The sequence below is a fragment of the Podarcis filfolensis genome (genome assembly GCF_964270895.1).
Source record: "Podarcis filfolensis genome assembly, chromosome: 6".
Classification (NCBI taxonomy): domain Eukaryota; kingdom Metazoa; phylum Chordata; class Lepidosauria; order Squamata; family Lacertidae; genus Podarcis; species Podarcis filfolensis.
In genome coordinates this window covers 75,355,416-75,373,613 of record NC_139609.1, presented here as the reverse complement: position 1 = coordinate 75,373,613, position 18,198 = coordinate 75,355,416, and positions in this window count along the sequence as shown.

The following is an 18,198-nucleotide window of genomic DNA, read 5'->3' as shown; positions in this document are numbered from 1 at the left end:
CTCAATCCGGCCCACGGACAGTCCGGGAATCAGCGTGTTTTTAAATGAGTAGAATGTGTCCTTTTATTTAAAATGCATCTCTGGGTTATTTGTGTGGCCTGCCTGGTGTTTTAACATGAGTAGAATGTGTGTTTTTATTTAAAATGCATCTCTGGGTTATTCGTGGGGCATAGGAATTTGTTCATTCCCCCCCCCCCAAAAAAAAAAATAGTCCAGCCCACCACATGGTCTGAGGGATGGTGGACCGGCCCCTGCTGAAAAAGGTTGCTGACCCCTGTTCCATCCTCTCTAAAAAGATAACAAGCAGAGGAGTGAGTAGAAGTTGGAACAAGCTACAGGTGCTGTCTGGTGGTGATTGTAGTTAGCACTCAGCGCTCATTGTCCTTTGTTTAAAATGGTTCATGGCAATAAAACTGAAACATCCTGTTAGGATGTTAATGGGTAAGCACGGGCTAAGGCAGTGTGGGCAGGAAGGCATGCAAGCATCTGGTTTGAATAGTGAGACTTTATGCAATAGCAGCTGGCTTTGGGCACTTCCCTTTTCCCCTTTTCTTCCTCCACCCCTTCTTCACTTTTGCAAATTGGATGCCCTTGAGCACTTTGCAGACTGCACCCTATTTGAATTTCCAAGGAAGACTCGAACGGAGACTACTGAAAAGGACCGGCTTGCTGCGGTTCCAGTAGCCACTATTTCGAGTTGAAATGGCTCTGAATTGCAGAAGACATTGTTGCAGTAAAAGGTCAAATATCTCCTGGAACGTTTGAGAGGCAAGAGATCTGGGGCCCTGCCACGCTTCAAATGTGAAAGCAACATGAGAAAAGACATTCAGCTGAGTGCCTTTGGAGGATGCAAATTCCTGTGTGCCATTTAGCCATACGACCTGCAAGGGAGGAGAAATGGGCAGATGAAGAAATAATATTTTCTCTGAAAATTCCCTGCCTCTAAGCTATTTCCTGATGGCTTCCTAATGAGAAGGGGTGGAGGAGGCTGTGGCACTGGATGCAAGCTTGTGTGTGTTCCTTGGGGTACTCCATTCCGAGAGCCTGGAAGTTAACACCGTGGTTTCTCCCCTCTCTCCTCCTGAGATGAGGATCATTTTTAAGTGTTACTTGAACTGGAAGACAGCTCAGGGAGTGAAATAAACACCTGACTGTTAAATGTTAAAGGTTTGCTCAACTAAAAATAAAAGTAGTTCTGGTTTCCTCTGCGAAGCTGTAGAATTACTTGAGGCAGTATGAATTGAGATGGAGGCTTGAAAGGTTAAAGCATTCTTCAAGTGAATCTTGAAGAAGTTCAGCTTGCATCCTATGAGAGTCCACTGAATAGTTAAAAGACACCAGGAGGACTACAAGACCACGGTCACTTGTTCATTATATCCCAGTATTTTATTTATTATTGCATTTCCATCCCACCTTTTTCTCTAAGGAACTCAAGGTGGCAGGATGCCTACTTGCTCCCACTTATATCCCCCAAGGATTGCCCTCCACATGTCCCGCCCTGCGCATGCCAGGTGGCATCATGTGACACATGTGACTGGGCCCCTCAATGTGGGGAGCAAGTTAGCACCCCTGCCACCTTGAGTTTCCTAGAGAAAAAGGTGGGCTAGAAATGCAATAACAAATAAAATACTGGGATATAATGAACAAGTGGCCATGGTCTGAACAGCAGCAAGTAATTTCTCAAGTGACTCATGTTCCATGCAAGAGTTCTTTAGGATTTTCAGAACCTAGCACGGTGCAAAAACTTCTGGTAGCAATCGCAACTCTCTCACCACATTCAATGAAAACTGATAGTGTCCCTGCATGGGTTAAAGAGGAGGCCCTTGGGCCAAGGAGTGAGACTCCTGGAGGAGAAGGGAAGAGGCTGCTGCCAAGTGAGCTAATGCCCAAAGCCACTGTGAATTGAAAGAGGAGTGCTGCAAGCTGCAGCCCAAGCAGGAGCATGCTAAGGCAAAGTATGACTTGGGAGTGGAGGAAATCTGGGGCATGGTTGTGCAAGGACTACAGGGATGTTGGCATTCAGAGCTCTGAGTAGCAAGGACTTGTAGGGAATAGGCTGCAGAATGAGATAACCAGTAAGCTGGAAACTCTCAACACTCTCCTTAATAAATGCAACTATTGTACCCGAGCCAAGAGTGTGCGTGTCTTTCTTCCTGTTGAGTGAGCCTAGTCTTAGCACTGAAATAAGTGCACATTTCCTCTCCTGTTTATCTCTGCATCCATTGCCTTCCCTTTCATTTGTTGTCTCCTCTCTACAATTTAAATCAAGGGCAGGGGACCTGTGGTTCTCCGAGTTCCTTCATTCCTGAGCACTTGCTGCAGCTGGGGATGTATGAAAGTGCCTCAATTTGTTCCAACAATCATTTGCAGTTTAAACTGATATTTTCCATTCCACTGCAATGATGCTGCTGTTTTGAATAATTGCACTGGCTTCCAACAATATTTTTAAAACAAACATTTAGAGAATGGCTAGATGGTAAAACAAAGAGAGCGTTTTGTCCAGGTGGTTCTCCCACTTTGACAAAGAGGCTTGGACTTTAACTGGGGTGTACAGATGAAGTCCACAGGTAACAAAAATGACCACTTTCCATGATAAAAACCATCAATGAACAATGCATACATCAATGAACTGCTTGTGTCAACTGAATATGTAAATACAACTATTTATGTATAATGCACACATTAAATAATTAAAAAACACCTTTGTGGCAGAGAACTGAGAGAAAAACCATCTTCAATAGGAGTCTGTGCCAAGATGTGAGCCAAATGGGCAGATGAAGGAAATCATCATGATATTTTCCAAAGATTCCTACAGCATCCTTAGCTGGGACTAAGAGAACTCAAGAGTCTGGTAATTATCTGGAAGGCCATTTCTAATCTCAGTTTTGGCAAACTCCACCAGTCAAGAACATGTTTGCTTATATCTTCTAAAACACCATGCACTTTGATGTGCTACAAAAATAATTAAGGTTTGTAAGAAAATGCAGAGCTATGGCAGTGGCATCATTGAAAAGCCTGAGTCTACAAGCACAAGTAGGAATGTTTGTGTGTGAAGGAGGGAGGGAGAGAGAGAAAAAGCCCTTCCTTTTTATTTAAAACTTAATAGACTCTAGGCTGGCAGAGGTCCATAGTATGTCCAAGAGCATGTTATAGCTGCTAGCTATGTCATCTAGGTACTGGGAAACATCAGCCTGTTAATCAATGCTAAGAGCCCAGTTCTGCAATTCACAGCAAGAAAAGAACATGACTATGCTGATATCTGCACCTCCTGTCAGTAGGCTATTAACTCGTGTAACCTTTGCAATGTAGTCTGCAGACTGGAAAAAGGTGGAACTAATGGAAGGCCTAGCCATCTGTCTCTGCTCAGGTCAGTTGCTTGTTCTGATTGCTTAGCATCTTGTGGCAAAGTCCGTGCACACATTTTATCAACTGGAGCACACTCAACAGGCTGAAAATCATGCACCCTTATCAGGATGACATTACTACAGATGAATTAGCACCTTATGGTAAAGCCTTAAAAAAACTGCCTCTTGCAGATGGGGATAAAAGCTCCGAAGAGAGGCTCTTGCTGCTGATCATCGCTGGTGATAAGCACAACATCAATGAATTTGATAGACTAAGCTAGATTAGAGCAAAACTGTTCTTGTTAGCATTTGAAGCCGACCTGTTGTTAACCAGATAGGGGCTAAGAAAGCCTGGTCCCATTGAGGAAAGTTAAATGAGGGCCACCTGTGCTCAGTGAGATTTCAACCTACTCCTGTCTCTCAAGTACTCCTATTGTCTCTGTTTTCTGTGAAAGCAAATCTTCCCCAGGGAAAGCCAATTCTGTAGGCAATTTTCCAAGACTATTTGGCATAATTGGCGGCAAGCATGAAAGACGGTTATCTGGATAACTCAAATGGAGTTTGGAAAAAGACATGGCTGAACTTGCTTTAGGGATATACTTTGGCTACATCAGTTTTATTGCTCCTTGTATAAATGTCACATAAATTTGCCTCAAAGCAAGAAAACAAAAACACAAAAGCGGCCGAAATATTGCTCATGTGCATATTGGGCCACAAATACAAGCATCAAAATAGATTAGGTGACATATCAAGAGAAGGCACATCCCATTCATAAAAAGTTAGCTGTGATATGACCACATTACAATAGCATAGTCAGAGATGCTCCTGCACCTCTAATAGTTCTACTGAAATCCCCTCTTTTCCACAACTACTAAATATGTGGGAGACTTCTCCTCCTTTGCTTCTGTCCACTCTACATTGCAGACAATTAATGGGGGATGAACGTTTCTAGCTTTAGGTTAAAAAAAAAAGAAACTCTCATGGATGAAGGACAGATTTCTGCTCAACAGGGTTGCCAGATTTTCAACAGTACCTATGAATTTAACGGTTGCTTGATGCATGGCTAGTAGAGGAGTTGTTCTCACAGCTGAAGCAAGGGAGGAAAGGGTTAAATCCCCCTAATTCCTGCCAATCAGCTGATTCTATTTGCATAAAACCTGCAAATTCAATGCAAATATGCATTTCATATAACATCTAGTGTGGCCCTTAGTGCTGAAGAGAAACAGAAAAGTTTATAAGTCTAGGGAAGCATCCTTTTCTCCCCTCTCATTTGCAAACCATTGGAGGAATTGCAATACTGTGTGAGAGAAATTGGCCAGTCCTGTAAAGTAGTGACTCTTTGATCAATACATTTAATTTAAAGCCTCTTTTTATAGAGCACTTCCTTTTTGATTGTAGCACACTGTGATCAAGATTGTGTAGGTCAATGGAGCAGGAATAGGGAGTCTGGGATTATCCAAATGTTGTTGGACGATAACTTCCCTCCTTCCTAACTGTAGGGCTGATGAGAGCTGGAGTCTATGGATAAGTGGATACAGTAGTACCTTGGGTTAAGTACTTAATTCGTTCCGGAGGTCCATTGTTAACCTGAAACTGTTCTTAACCTGAAGCACCACTTTAGCTAATGGGGCCTCCTGCTGCCACTGCACTGCCAGAGCACGATTTCTGTTCTCATCCTGAAGCAAAGTTCTTAACCCAAGGTACTATTTCTGGGTTAGCAGAGTCTGCAACCTGAAGCGTATGTAACCTGAAGCGTATGTAACCCGAGGTACCACTGTATGTTGATTTTGATTTCTCAGATTCTCGTTTTCCCAATCTTATGTTAATTTCACATTTTTACATCAGTTTGCAATTTTTTTAAAAAAAGTTCTCCTGAAAATTCACCAGAATTTTTGTGTGAATTTATCCTAATATAAATTCAACATACGAATTTTTCCTAATATAGACATTTTTGTAAAGCAATTTTCTCAACTATAAAATGGTGTTATATGCTGTTTTTCAGTACCTAATGTATGCATTTAAATCCACATTTTGCCTTAGTATGTGCATTTTCATACATATTACAAAAATGGAGAACTACATTGCAAAATTCAGAGGCAGGCAAATTTTGAAGGGTGGCTGTGTTTTGGTTGTCATACTGTTTTGGAAAGTGTGTAGGAGGTAACTTTCCCTGAATCAACTTCTCTCCCATCCGCATTAGAGTCCAACAACATGGGTGGCTGCATGGTCTCCAAGTCAAAGGTAAAAGGAGCTTGAGTCTTTTTGTAACACAGATTGTAGCCTTATTGGAGTTCACCATACAATTTGGCATGCATGGATGAAAGAAGCTGTTCTTGCTGACCTCTCGCATAAAGATGGAGCCATGTCTCTCTTTGCATTTGTTCATTCAGCTAGTTATCCCTAGTCCTAGGACTTCTAACAGCATTTTCAGAGGTTTGAACTATCTACACTCCCAATTAATCCCTTCCCCTTTTCTTTGCTCCGGACCATTTCATTCATTACACAGTAGCCAATCCAGATTGGCTATGGAGTAACAATCAACGGGAAGCTCTAACCAATCACAGTTCATTAGGGAGCGAACACCTACATGATTGCAGGTTTCTTGCATGCAAATGTCCAATGTACACTATTTTAGGTGTATGCTTAAAAAGCACATTTTTTGGTTATTTGGTTGTGAATTTTATTATTTTGTGATTTTATTGAGTTTTAACCGTTTTATTCCCCGCTACCATATTTTTTAATGTGTTGGTGGTTTAGAAATATGCTAATAAATAAATAATTTACTTATATCTGGGCAGCTTCCAATATAAAATAAGACAATAAAACATCAGGTGTTAAAAGCAACCCAATAGAGAGCTGCCTTCAGAAACTCTTTGACATCTGACAGGAGGACATTCCATAGGGCCAGTGCCGCTACCAAGAAATGTTGGGGGGGGGGGTAAAATGAGAAAGGAATGAACAACAATAATTTCAAAATTTCAAAAAAATAAAATCAAAAATATACTAAAAAAAAGATTAAAATATGCACCAACTTTCTAAATATCTGGGTATTATTATCTTTTAAAAAGTGGTTTTAGTAGTTTCTGAAAAGAATACAGTGAATGTCCCTGCAGGGCAGGGAATTCCCAAGTGTAGGTGCTGCCACACTAAAAAACTGAGTTCTTACTAATGCATAACATGTACTGTATTATGTGGGCCGGATTGAGAAGGTGATTAGGCCGGATCCGGCCTTAGTTTGCCTACCCATGCTCTAAACCAGTGGTGGCCAAACTTGGCCCTCCAGCTGTTTTGTGACTACAACTCCCATCATCTCTAGCTAACAGGACCGTGGTCAGGGATGATGGGAGATGTAGTCCCAAAACAGCTGGAGGGCCGAGTTTGGCCACCACCGCTCTAAACAATAGAGGTGTTTAGTCTGAAACCACAACCATTTTCTTTGACTGTAAGGTTACTCACAAAACTTTTCCTCAACTGCTTCTGAATCATTAAGAATGTAGATGTTGGTATTTTGGTCAGTCAGTCATAGCATTTGCCAGCTTCATTCTTTCTTCGTCCTTCCCATGCTCTGCAGACCTGTTTGTAGTTTCACCTTGTCCTGCACTTATAAAGTTGTCTGCTTCTCAATGGCAGTGAGGGCGGGGGAGAGAAAATCTTATTTCCTCACCCAATCAAACCTGGTTCCTATTGACAGATTGATCCTGGGGATTCATCCCTGAACAACTATCTTTGAACTGAGGACTTCTTTGTGAAGCTAGGGGTTTCCTGGGGTTTTAAGGTTTTTTTCCCATATTGATTATGGAATTTTTAAACAAGGTTGGTGCCTCTGATCTTTTTCTCAGTAGCCACAAAATCGTTTTCTCCCCCTGTATGTTTTACAGAAACAATGTATTGTAAAAATTAAAGGGAAAAGGGAAGCTGTAACCTTTGGAAAGCAAATCTAGATACCAGAAAAGTACAAGCAGGGAAGAATAAGGCATAATTGAGATTGGTGTTTCCTTCCTCTTCGGATAAAAGAGTTGGTCACCCAAAACCTTAGCTGAGTCTGCTGTGAGTGGAGGGGAGATATTGGGAGAAACATTGATTAAATTGGTGCCTGGAAAATTTTGAAAGCAAAATTGTTTTTATAGAATAGAACTAGAATACAGAACCCGATAGCTTGCCCCCTTAATGTAATTAAATTCCTTCATGTGCAGCATTAGCAAGACTAGTTTATATATCATTTCTTATTTTTCATTTCATATTTTTATGTGAGTCAACTTTCCTTCTGAGAAGAGGCTCAAAGCAACTGGCCATAAGAGCAAAGCAATCCACACAAAAATATCAAATTTACAGTCAATATAGATACATAAATAATGAAATGGATTACCTAAATGGGTAGTAGATTCTTCCTTTCTGTATGTTCAAGCTCTGTTGAACAGCCTGTTGGGGATGCATTGAGACTGGGGTAGGGGATATATTAATGCGGCTTGCATTTTAATGAGAACCTATCAAATTTGCAGTTCGCAAAACAATATGCAAACAGAAACACATCTCTTTTTCAAAATTCTTGACTTCTTTGACACTTTATAATGTATTTTTCCAATCAAAGGAAGTGGGTAAAAGAGATAATAGATGCACATATTGGTGAAAATAATGGACAACCATGCATTGTATGGCCCTTCCCTGACTGTAGCTGGTTTCAGTGGGCCTACACCATTACAACACCAACTGTGGTGGAAATTTGCATGGGAATTCAAGCTTTAGGTATAGATTGGGATGCAACAACATTATTTACAAGAAATGATTGACTCAAGATGGCATTCACCAAACAAAACCAGGCAATCATGAATGTTGCTGCTATTACCGCATAAGTGAGGTACAAGATGTAAGCAAGCAGTAAGAAATAGCCATGGTGAAGTCTTTTGACTCTCTAGGTATTCCATCCTAGGCAAGAACTGCAAAGGGGGATACGTTGGTTTTACTGTAGCACAACTGGCAAAGTGCATGGCGTTTATGGAGAGGATTCAATCCCTGATATCTCCAGTCCAGGGATAAAATAACTAGTGAAGACTTCTCTATGGAGACTTAGAAAACCACTTCCATGCACCATCCATCAGCAGTTTTTTATATTGAAATTTTATGCTGTGAACCACCCTGAGATCTTATGGGTATAGGGCAGTATACTGTACAAATTTAATAAATAATAATATTAATGTTAAAGTGAATATTCTCCCAATATACACATTTTTTTTACAAAGCAAATTTCCCTAATAAAATCCATTTTGTATGTCCTTGCTACTAATATATGCATTTTTATGCACACTTTGCCCTGGTTTGTGCATTTCTGTGCACATGACTAGATTGCAAAATTCAAAAGTGCAAAATTCAAAGAAGGGTGAATTTTAAAAGAGTGGCGGCATTTCTGGTTTGTTTATTGTTTCAGCATGTGTGAATTGGGTAGATTTGCCTTTACATGAAAACTGAATCAGATTCACCAGCCTCTACTCACTAATTCAATATTAAGCAGCACATATGTTCATATTCTATTCCTCCCACATCCACATCCATCTTTCACAGTTCCCCGTCTATCCTTGAACCAGGATCCTAAATCAGGACACTTGATCTTCTTGCAATGTCAGAAATCAAAGGCGGCGATATGTAAAACCTCCACTGCTTCCTGTGTTGCATTTCTGTCCATAGCTGCCTTTTCATGTAGAGCTTACAGGCCCTTGCAAAATGAAGTCTTGTAATGGAAACATTAACACAACCTTGACTAAATTGGCTCTGCTCTAATATCGCTGAACTTCCTTCGAGGGGGCAAAGCTTTGCCTCAGGTATCTTAATTATCTGATGTGGTCAATTACTCCAAGATAATGATGGCTTTATCAAGTATTACCACTCAAGATTTTTTTTAAACAATAGGCAGGCATTTTAATTGCCTTCTTGACCTACCAAAACACTTACAGATGACTCAGTTAAACGTGGAAAAAAAGGAGAGAGATGCTTCTGCAAGGCATTTTCTCCCGTTTGAGTTTTCTGCCAGCGTTTCAAACAATGCCAGTGAGGCAGGCAGATGAAGATGCCTCTAGGGTGGCAGAGATGTTGCATTTCATTCAGACAGTGCATAGTGAGAGGATGCAATGTTTTATTACAGGAATACCTACCAAAATTAGAAACCATTACTAGAAATGACTAGGCCCCCACATTTGCAGGGATATGTAATTCTCACCCAAAACATACATTTCACAGGTAAGAGAGAACAAGTCCTGAATGGGGTAACTGTGCCCCTGAAGGACCAGGTGCGCAGCCTGGGAGTCATTTTGGACTCACAGCTGTCCATGGAGGCACAGGTCAAATCTGTGTCCAGGGCAGCTGTTTACCAGCTCCATCTGGTACGTAGGCTGAGACCCTATCTGCCTGCGGACTGTCTCGCCAGAGTGGTGCATGCTCTGGTTATCTCCCGCTTGGACTACTGCAATGCACTCTACGTGGGGCTACCTTTGAAGGTGACTCGGAAACTACAACTAATCCAGAATGCGGCAGCTAGACTGGTGACTGGGGGCGGCCGCCGAGACCATATAACACCGGTCTTGAAAGACCTACATTGGCTCCCAGTACGTTTCCGAGCACAATTCAAAGTGTTGGTGCTGACCTTTAAAGCCCTAAACGGCCTCGGTCCAGTATACCTGAAGGAGCGTCTCCACCCCCATCATTCTGCCCGGACGCTGAGGTCCAGCGCCGAGGGCCTTCTGGCGGTTCCCTCATTGCGAGAAGCAAAGCTACAGGGAACCAGGCAGAGGGCCTTCTCGGTAGTGGCACCCGCCCTGTGGAACGCCCTTCCAGCAGATGTCAAAGCGATAAACAACTACGTGACATTCAGAAGACATCTTAAGGCAGCCCTGTTCAGGGAAGTTTTTAACGTGTGATATTTTATTGTATTTTTGGTTTTTATGGAAGCCGCCCAGAGTGGCTGGGGAGGCCCAGCCAGATGGGCGGGGTATAAATAATAAATTATTATTATTATAACAACCAAGAGAGACTTTGGCTGCCAACATTCGATTAGTCTTCTCCTTGAGCTGTTTTGCATTGCAGCCGGTCATTTTAAGAACTCTGTAATGAAACAAAGTGAGTTTGTTTTTCTCCTCCTGCCAGCTCCTTTTCCTTTTGTGTCATGGTTTTTTTAGATGATACACACATAAATACATTGTAAGCCTAAGGGTCTCTTATCATTGATCTTTATAAACCTCTCTGGGAGCCTTTTTGGCTGAAAAGCAAGGTAAAATATTTTAAAGAAATAATATAAAGAAATAGATCTATCTGTCTTTGACTTGGTGACTGTTTCCATATGATGACAATGTTGTCTACTTTACAAGGTTTTCATAAAGATGTTTCAATCACATACACTGAACATGTTGAAAACATACCATAGCAATACTCCTATACATTATTGCACTATTGGTCTCCCTTGTTTGTTAATTCCCACAAAGGCTTGGCTTCTTCTTGCTTTTAAATACAGAGTTAGTAAGTCCAGTTCAACAGAGGACTTGCCTCTTACTAACCTAATAGCATCTGCTATTAGCAATACAATTTGACTTTAAAGGGAACCCTCCTGATATTCTCCCAACCTGCAATATGTCACATGCCCTTTCTCAGGCCCTGATTTCCAACAGGTGTTCTTTGCGTCAATTGCAAAGTTTTTGCCTCTATTGTTCTGCTACCATCAGCCCTGGAGTCAGCAGAGATCTCAGGCTCATCTCCAGTCCATATTTTTAGGAGAAAGTGTGCATAACAAATGCATCTGTTGGTGAAAAAAGCACCCCAAAATGCATTCCGTTCAGGGAAATTGCTTGCAAAATTGCGTACATTTGACAAAACTGCATTCAAATTGTGCATAGTTATACCTCGAGTTGCGTTTGCTTCACGTTGCGTTTTTTCAGGTTACAAACGCGGCAAACCCGGAAGTGTTTACTTCCGGGTTCACTGCTTCGCGCATGCGCAGGAGTGATCTGCGCACTTCGCTCATGCGCAGCAGCGCTCTATCGCATCACGCACACGCATAGAAGCAGCACTCTACTTATGGACTTTTCGGGGCACGAACGGCACCCTGGAACGGATCGCGTCCATAAGTAGAGGTACCACTGTACTTTGCGGAATGTATACTAAAATGCTGGTGGATTTTATGGGAACTTTTAGGAAATCAAAGTAATGCAGAAATATGGCAACCTGAATTTAAGATGAAAAAGAGAGAAAAAATGAAATAAACCAATATTGGCAGACAGCTGTTTTATGAATTTTATTTGTTGTAAATTGGCAACCAATTTTAGCTGAAAAGCAGAATATAAATATAAGGAAAAAATTGTCTTGCTTTTATACCGGTTTCTGCATACTGCCTTTCAGAGGCATGAAATAATAGTTTGGAGAGGCAGAATAACTGTACTGATAGAATAACCTAAGTCTCCCACTGGATTTGATTGTGACATCAAAAAACAGCCATTCCTTCTACATCCTGCAAGTTTCCCTCTCTTAAAGTCTTAGTTTCTGAACTGGGCAGATACATATTTCAGAGTTACCTCTTAATACAATTATAGTTCATTTAGCCAGCAATTACAGTAATAGGAAGATTGGCAACCATTGTCATTTAGACAGAGGAAAATCAATGATAGCAGTTTCGTTTTCCATCATGCAAAAGGCTTTCTCAATAAAGAGACCTAGCAGTGATGCTAAGAGTTTAAGCCAATCCTGCTTTTCTTGAAATGATTTTATAATACATGGAAAAGTTCTCTCTCTCTCTCTCTCTCTCTCTCTCTCTCTCTCTCATTTCAGAGGGCATAGACAAGCATCCAGAGATTTCATGTATTCTTTCATTGTGTTTGTTATTTTATTTTACTAATGACAATGCAGGTTAAGACCTCCAGATCTCAGTTTCATGATGCACTTTCTATTTCAGATAAAGTAGAGTAGAACTTTGTACCACACCACTGTCTGCAAGATATGGCCTTCTTGGTGGTGGAGCCTGGACTATGCAAAGGTCTACACCAGAAATTACATTTAGCTTAGTTCCTGTTTTTGTCCTAGGGAAAACCATTCTAATCCAGAGGAACAATTTCTCTCTCTCTCTCTATGCAGTGGTTAAGCTATTTCATTTGTTGTTCTGCATTCTAAATTAGTTTATTGGTTGTTGCTTTACTATTTATAAATGGTATGTTTCTGTTTTTGTATTAACCCTTAGATGCCTTTGCCCCACATGTTAGGTGGGAAAGTGGGCTAATATTTTTAATAAATAAACAGATAGGTGTTATTTATTTATTTCGTAAAATTTATACACTGCTTGATTGTTTAAAAATTACTCAAAGCAGTTTACAAAAAGATAAAACAAGAAAATCAAGGAAAAAATGCACCACTTTAAAACATACAAAATTTAAGATGCTAAAACAGATTAAAATTGTGTCAACTTTCTAAGCTTCTGGATAGGCTTGTCTAAATAAAAATGTGCAGTGAATCATACAGCGAAGGTGCCTGCTTGATATCAACAGACAAGGAGTTCCAAAATGTAGGTGCTGCCACACTAAATGATCATGTTTCTGCAGATGTTACACATCTATAGGAGGGAAATATAGGCCTTATTTACCAAAGGCCTAACAAACTGGAGAAGTATCTTGAAATATTAGCTGAACTTACATGCATGCTTAGCTATTTGATCTGGCTAGTTACAGTGCAATGCAGTACAGGTCTATTTATAAATAAGTATAGCTGATTTCTGTGTGGTTTATTCACAAGTAAGTAGGTATAGAACTGCTGCATCAGTTAGCAGATTCGGTGCAAACTGCAAACTGGCAACCTGATTCTATACTGCACTTTGAAATCCCTTTAGAGTAAAATATGTCATTCCCAAATTGCGTATTCTGTTGAAAGATTGGGGTCACAGAAGGAACACTTGGCACTGGGAACACTTGGCACCGGGATCTACGAGGAAAGGTGCCCCTGGATTTTTTATTTTATTTTAAGAGAGGGTTTTTTAAAATTTATTCCACACGTCTGCTAGGAAGTGGGAGCTTCCCTTATGCTGTTTAAAGGAAATGTTTAAAACACTCCTGATGCTGCAAAGAGTCACATCAGTGTGGAGATAAATGATGTTTTTGCTGGTTGCCAAACCTCTGCTGCAGAGCAGCCTCCTGGCACTGAATATTCTTAGTTCGATTAATATTACTGAATTTCCTCTTTGAACCACTTGTCTCTTGATGGTGCTATCTTTGGACACTGCGCTGCCTTGTTCTCTTGATGAATTATTTGAATCCATCATCCAGGAGTCTGATGCCTCCAAGGATGGGTTAGAGTTATGTACCATCAAGAGGATAGGTATTGATAATGTAGCCTTGGATTCTCTGTTGCTAATGGAAAAACCTATCAGAAGGATTCGCATTCTTTTCTATAATGAAAAACAAAGGATGGGTTCAGATTACCTATGGTCACACATTGTGCTTCATGGCTAACTGATCCCTGGTCTCCCAAGTCCAAGTCTGACTCTTGTATCACTAACTTTTAACCCTCATTAATTCACACAAACACCAGAAACAGTGCTATTTTTCTAGAGAAAGAGGTGCCGTAACTTACCATGAACCATAGCTGTCAACGTTTTCCCCTTTTTAAGGGAAATTCCCTTATTCCGAATACGATTCCTCGCAAGAAAAGGGAAAAGTTGACAGCTATGCCATGAACACCTCCCTCATCCTCTTAAAATGGCAATGGTGCCTACCTGAGAGGTGCCGGAACTGAGTTCCAGTGAGTTCTGGCTGATAAAAAGCCCTGGCCTGAAGATTATTGCAGATGTTCATGAACCTTTTCTTCAACACTGTAGTTTTTTTGTGACTCATAGCAAACTTCCAACAATATTTTTGTGCCTTATAGCAAAATTCCAACCATGCCTACTTGGAAGTAAGTCCCACTGAATTTTAGGGGACTTTTCGAGGGGAGTGTGGTTAGGATTTCAGCCTTAATCATCAACTGAAGGTGTTGCAGTTAAGTTTCACTAATCAGAAACTTTAGCTGAATAAGGAGTAGTAGATTCTAGCATATATCTGGCTTTGTGTGTACAAACAAGATGATGTCTAATGGCAGAAATAAAGTAGTGATTTATTATGTATACTGCTGTAAAGGAAATTCCACTCCATGCATTTTAACTTGATGAGAGAGCTGACTCTACTAAATCATACATATTGCAGTGATGGTCAAAGCGGACATCGAACAATAAAACAAATGCCTGAAGAATTTAAAATAGAGCTGGAGACAAAAGTAATATCAAGCACTTCCTGCTCTGGACGTTAAACTTGGGGATGGATTGGATAGATGGAAGAGTCTCCTGTGTGGCTCAGGAAGGGTTCCCAGTTTTGGTATGACTCAACAAGAATGGAGGTCCATTGAGACTGGTAGGGTGGAAGTCAATGAGACTAACCATAGATAGAGGCAGATCCAAGAGCAGACAGAACTAGGCAGTGGCGTAGCGTGGGTTGTCAGCACCCGGGGCAAGGCAAGTAATTTGCGCCCCCTAACCCGTGGATTTGCGCCCCCTAACCCGTGGATTTGCGCCCCCTAACCCATGGATTTGCCCTAACCCCAGATGTTGCACCCGGTGCGGCCGGCCCCCCCTGCACCCCCCACGCTACGCCACTGGAACTAGGGCCACTAACAGGTTCCACCCCCTCCATACTGAATCTTACAACAGTAAGACTAAGGAGGAAGAGGCTGGCCAACAGAGCTGTCCCCTGGACTGGTTGTAAGGAAGGAAAGTAGGCAGGTGGTGGGGCTGTTTGAGGGTGGTGCCCCACTTACCTGAATGGACCAACCTCCACTGCTTGGCAATATATCAATACTACAAACAAGGCATCCTCATCTTGTCACCCTTCAGATGTTTTGGACTACAAATCCCATCAGCCCCAGGCACCAAAAAGAGTACAGCAAAGGGGCCCGCCTGGTGTCAATAGGCAGGGCGTTCCAAAGTGTGGATGCTGCCACATTAAAAGATTAATTTCTTCCAAGTGCAGAACAAGTAGTAGGTGGCACCTGAATGAACAAATCAATTTATTGTGTTCACAGACCAGAGATGGTGGCACCTGTAAAAGTGCCAGTTCTGCAAACCAAAATGCTCGAGTAGGGATATATGGAGTAAGGTGACATTTCAAGTAAATTGATCCCAAGCTATTATGGCCTTGATGTACTAATAGCAACATCGGCAGCTAAGCAGGTAATAACCAGTGCTGGTTATCTGAGCAGAAGTGTTATATATCCTGTAAGAGTCTCACTCCTGCCAGAAATTGTGTCACAGCTTTCTGGGCTAACTGCAGCTTCTAGATGAAGTGCAAGGGAAGACTCACATAGCGTGCATTGCAGTAATCCAATCTTGAAGCAACCAGTGGCCAAGCTCTCCCAGTCCAGGAAGGACGAAAGCTATTGCACCAGTCACACTGGACCAAAGGCTCTTCTAGCCACTGAGGCTATCTGGGTCTCCCGTGACAAAAGTGGATGCAGAAACACCCACAGAGTATGAGCCCGCTGCTTCAGAGGGAGTGTAAACCCATGCAGAGTAGGCAATTGACCAACTTCTTGCACACAGATACTTCCTTATTTCTTGGTCCCTCCAAATGAGCTGTCAGAACTCCGCACTTGAATTTGCTGTTTATTATACAGTATTATAGGGACACGGGTGGCACTGTGGGTTAAACCACAGAGCCTAGGAGTTGCTGACCGGAAGGTCAGTGGTTCGAATCCCCACAACGGAGTGAGCGCACGTTGTTCCTCCCTGTTCCCGCCAACCTAGCAGTTTGAAAGCACATCAAAGTGCAAGTAGATAAATAGTTACCACTCCGGCGGGAAGGTAAACGGCGTTTCCGTGCACTGCTCTGGATTGCCAGAAGCAGCTTAGTCCTTCTGGCCACATGACCCGGAAGCAGTACGCCTGCTCCCTCGGCCAATAAAGCGAGATGAGCGCCGCAACCCCAGAGTCGGCCACAACTGGACCTAATGGTCAGGGGTCCCTTTACCTTTACCTTCATACAGTATATGAATAACCGTGATGAGAGAAGAGCATGGATCTAGTTAAAAATTAGATATTGGCTACTACTGACAAGTAACTAAAATTTACTTTGAACATCTCTATTGGCTGATTAATTCTAAAAGTGCTTTTACTGTCAAAGCCATGATAAAATGAACATTCTTCTAGACAGTGTGGCGCAGTATATATGATTTAGGATATAGACGATAGGTTCATATCCTTACTCAGTCTTAGACTGGTTGCACTCTGCAGTGACAGACTTAGGTCCCTAACTGTAAAATGGGAATAGCAATAGGCTACTTCAAAGGATTGTGAGGGCAGATAAGACAGAGATTCTAAAGCATTTTGCACCTTGAACATACTGCACATATATGCTGTATCCATCAGTTCATTCTATCACTAGTAGCCAATGTGGAACCTCCCAGAGGTTACTGGACTCCAAATCCCATCAGCCCCACCCAACATGGCCAATGGTCATAGTTCACTGGAGTTGTAGTCCAGTAACATCTAGAGGGTACCATATTGACTACCCCTGCTCTAGTGGCATCCCTTAGCAGGACCAAGAAATTGAACCCAGAAGGAAGGCTATGCAAGTGAAGTCCCTCAGTCATGTAACAGGAGTCAATTTGATTCATATGGGGTGGGGGGAGGACACATTTGAGGGTTGGGTAAAACCCTAGAGTCAGCAGGAGTGGGTAGAACTATGTTTTTGCTCTCAATAGCATTACAAAGTGAAGTTCTTTCTTTTTTCATATATATATATATATATATATATATATATATATATATATATATATATGCTTTATTATAAATAAACAAACCATTATTTCAAAAAACTCATAAATAAATAATAATGATCACAAACACTCTTGCTGGTTAATATTCCCTCTTAGTTTTGTGTTGTTGTAAACCACCGCATACAGAGATCTTCTATGCAAGCTTTATAGGAGACTTCCAAAGGGACTTGTTCCCTTGGTCAGTATCTACCTTGATTGTAGTGAGCTGTGATGATGAGGCTGTATCATACGACACGTATTCCATCACTGGAGAGGGAGAGGGAGAAAAGACAGGGGTTCAGATGGGGCTGAGAGTGTAACATGGTACTTACAGGTTCGGTCTTGACTTCTGACTGAAACCTCTTTGCCATCCGTCCAGGGAATATACTGTAAAGGCTGTGATTTATTGCTGTGTTATCATGCCTGTCTGCCTCATTACAGACTCTGAATTTTATCAGGCAGCTTGTCCTGCAGTGTCTGGTGAGCAATTACTAAGGCCTGGAAGGAAGCTTGAAATATTTCGCTGAGCGTCACCAATACGCCTGTTTCGGAGCCACTGTTAAAAAATAGCAGTTTCATATGGACAAAACAACTTGCCTGGCAGCTTTACATATGACCTTTTGGGGGCTAGTTTGCATGTCATGTGTATTTAGGGAGTACTCAACAAACATATGGCAATCAGCATGCAAAGTGGTGTGGGCAACCACTCTGCAGAAATCTTAGCCACAGTCTGATTGCTACCCTATCAAGCGATTGCTCTGCGGTTGACAACAGTAAATGTATATGACATGAAGCTGGGCCAAGACTGGTCCCATGATAGGTGGACTGGAACTGATTCAATGCGAAAGCAGCAAAAGGCTTAACTTGGATGTGAACAGGATGCTTGCTCTTTTCATAAAGAGGAGGAGCAGGCACACATATAAGATAACACTAAAAGGTGGGAACTGCACAAACCGATTTGCACAGCAGTAGTGGGGATGTAGGATTCCTACCCCACTCAGATTCTGAAGCGGACTTACCTGATGCGATCCACGCTCGGTTTCTCATTTTCCCT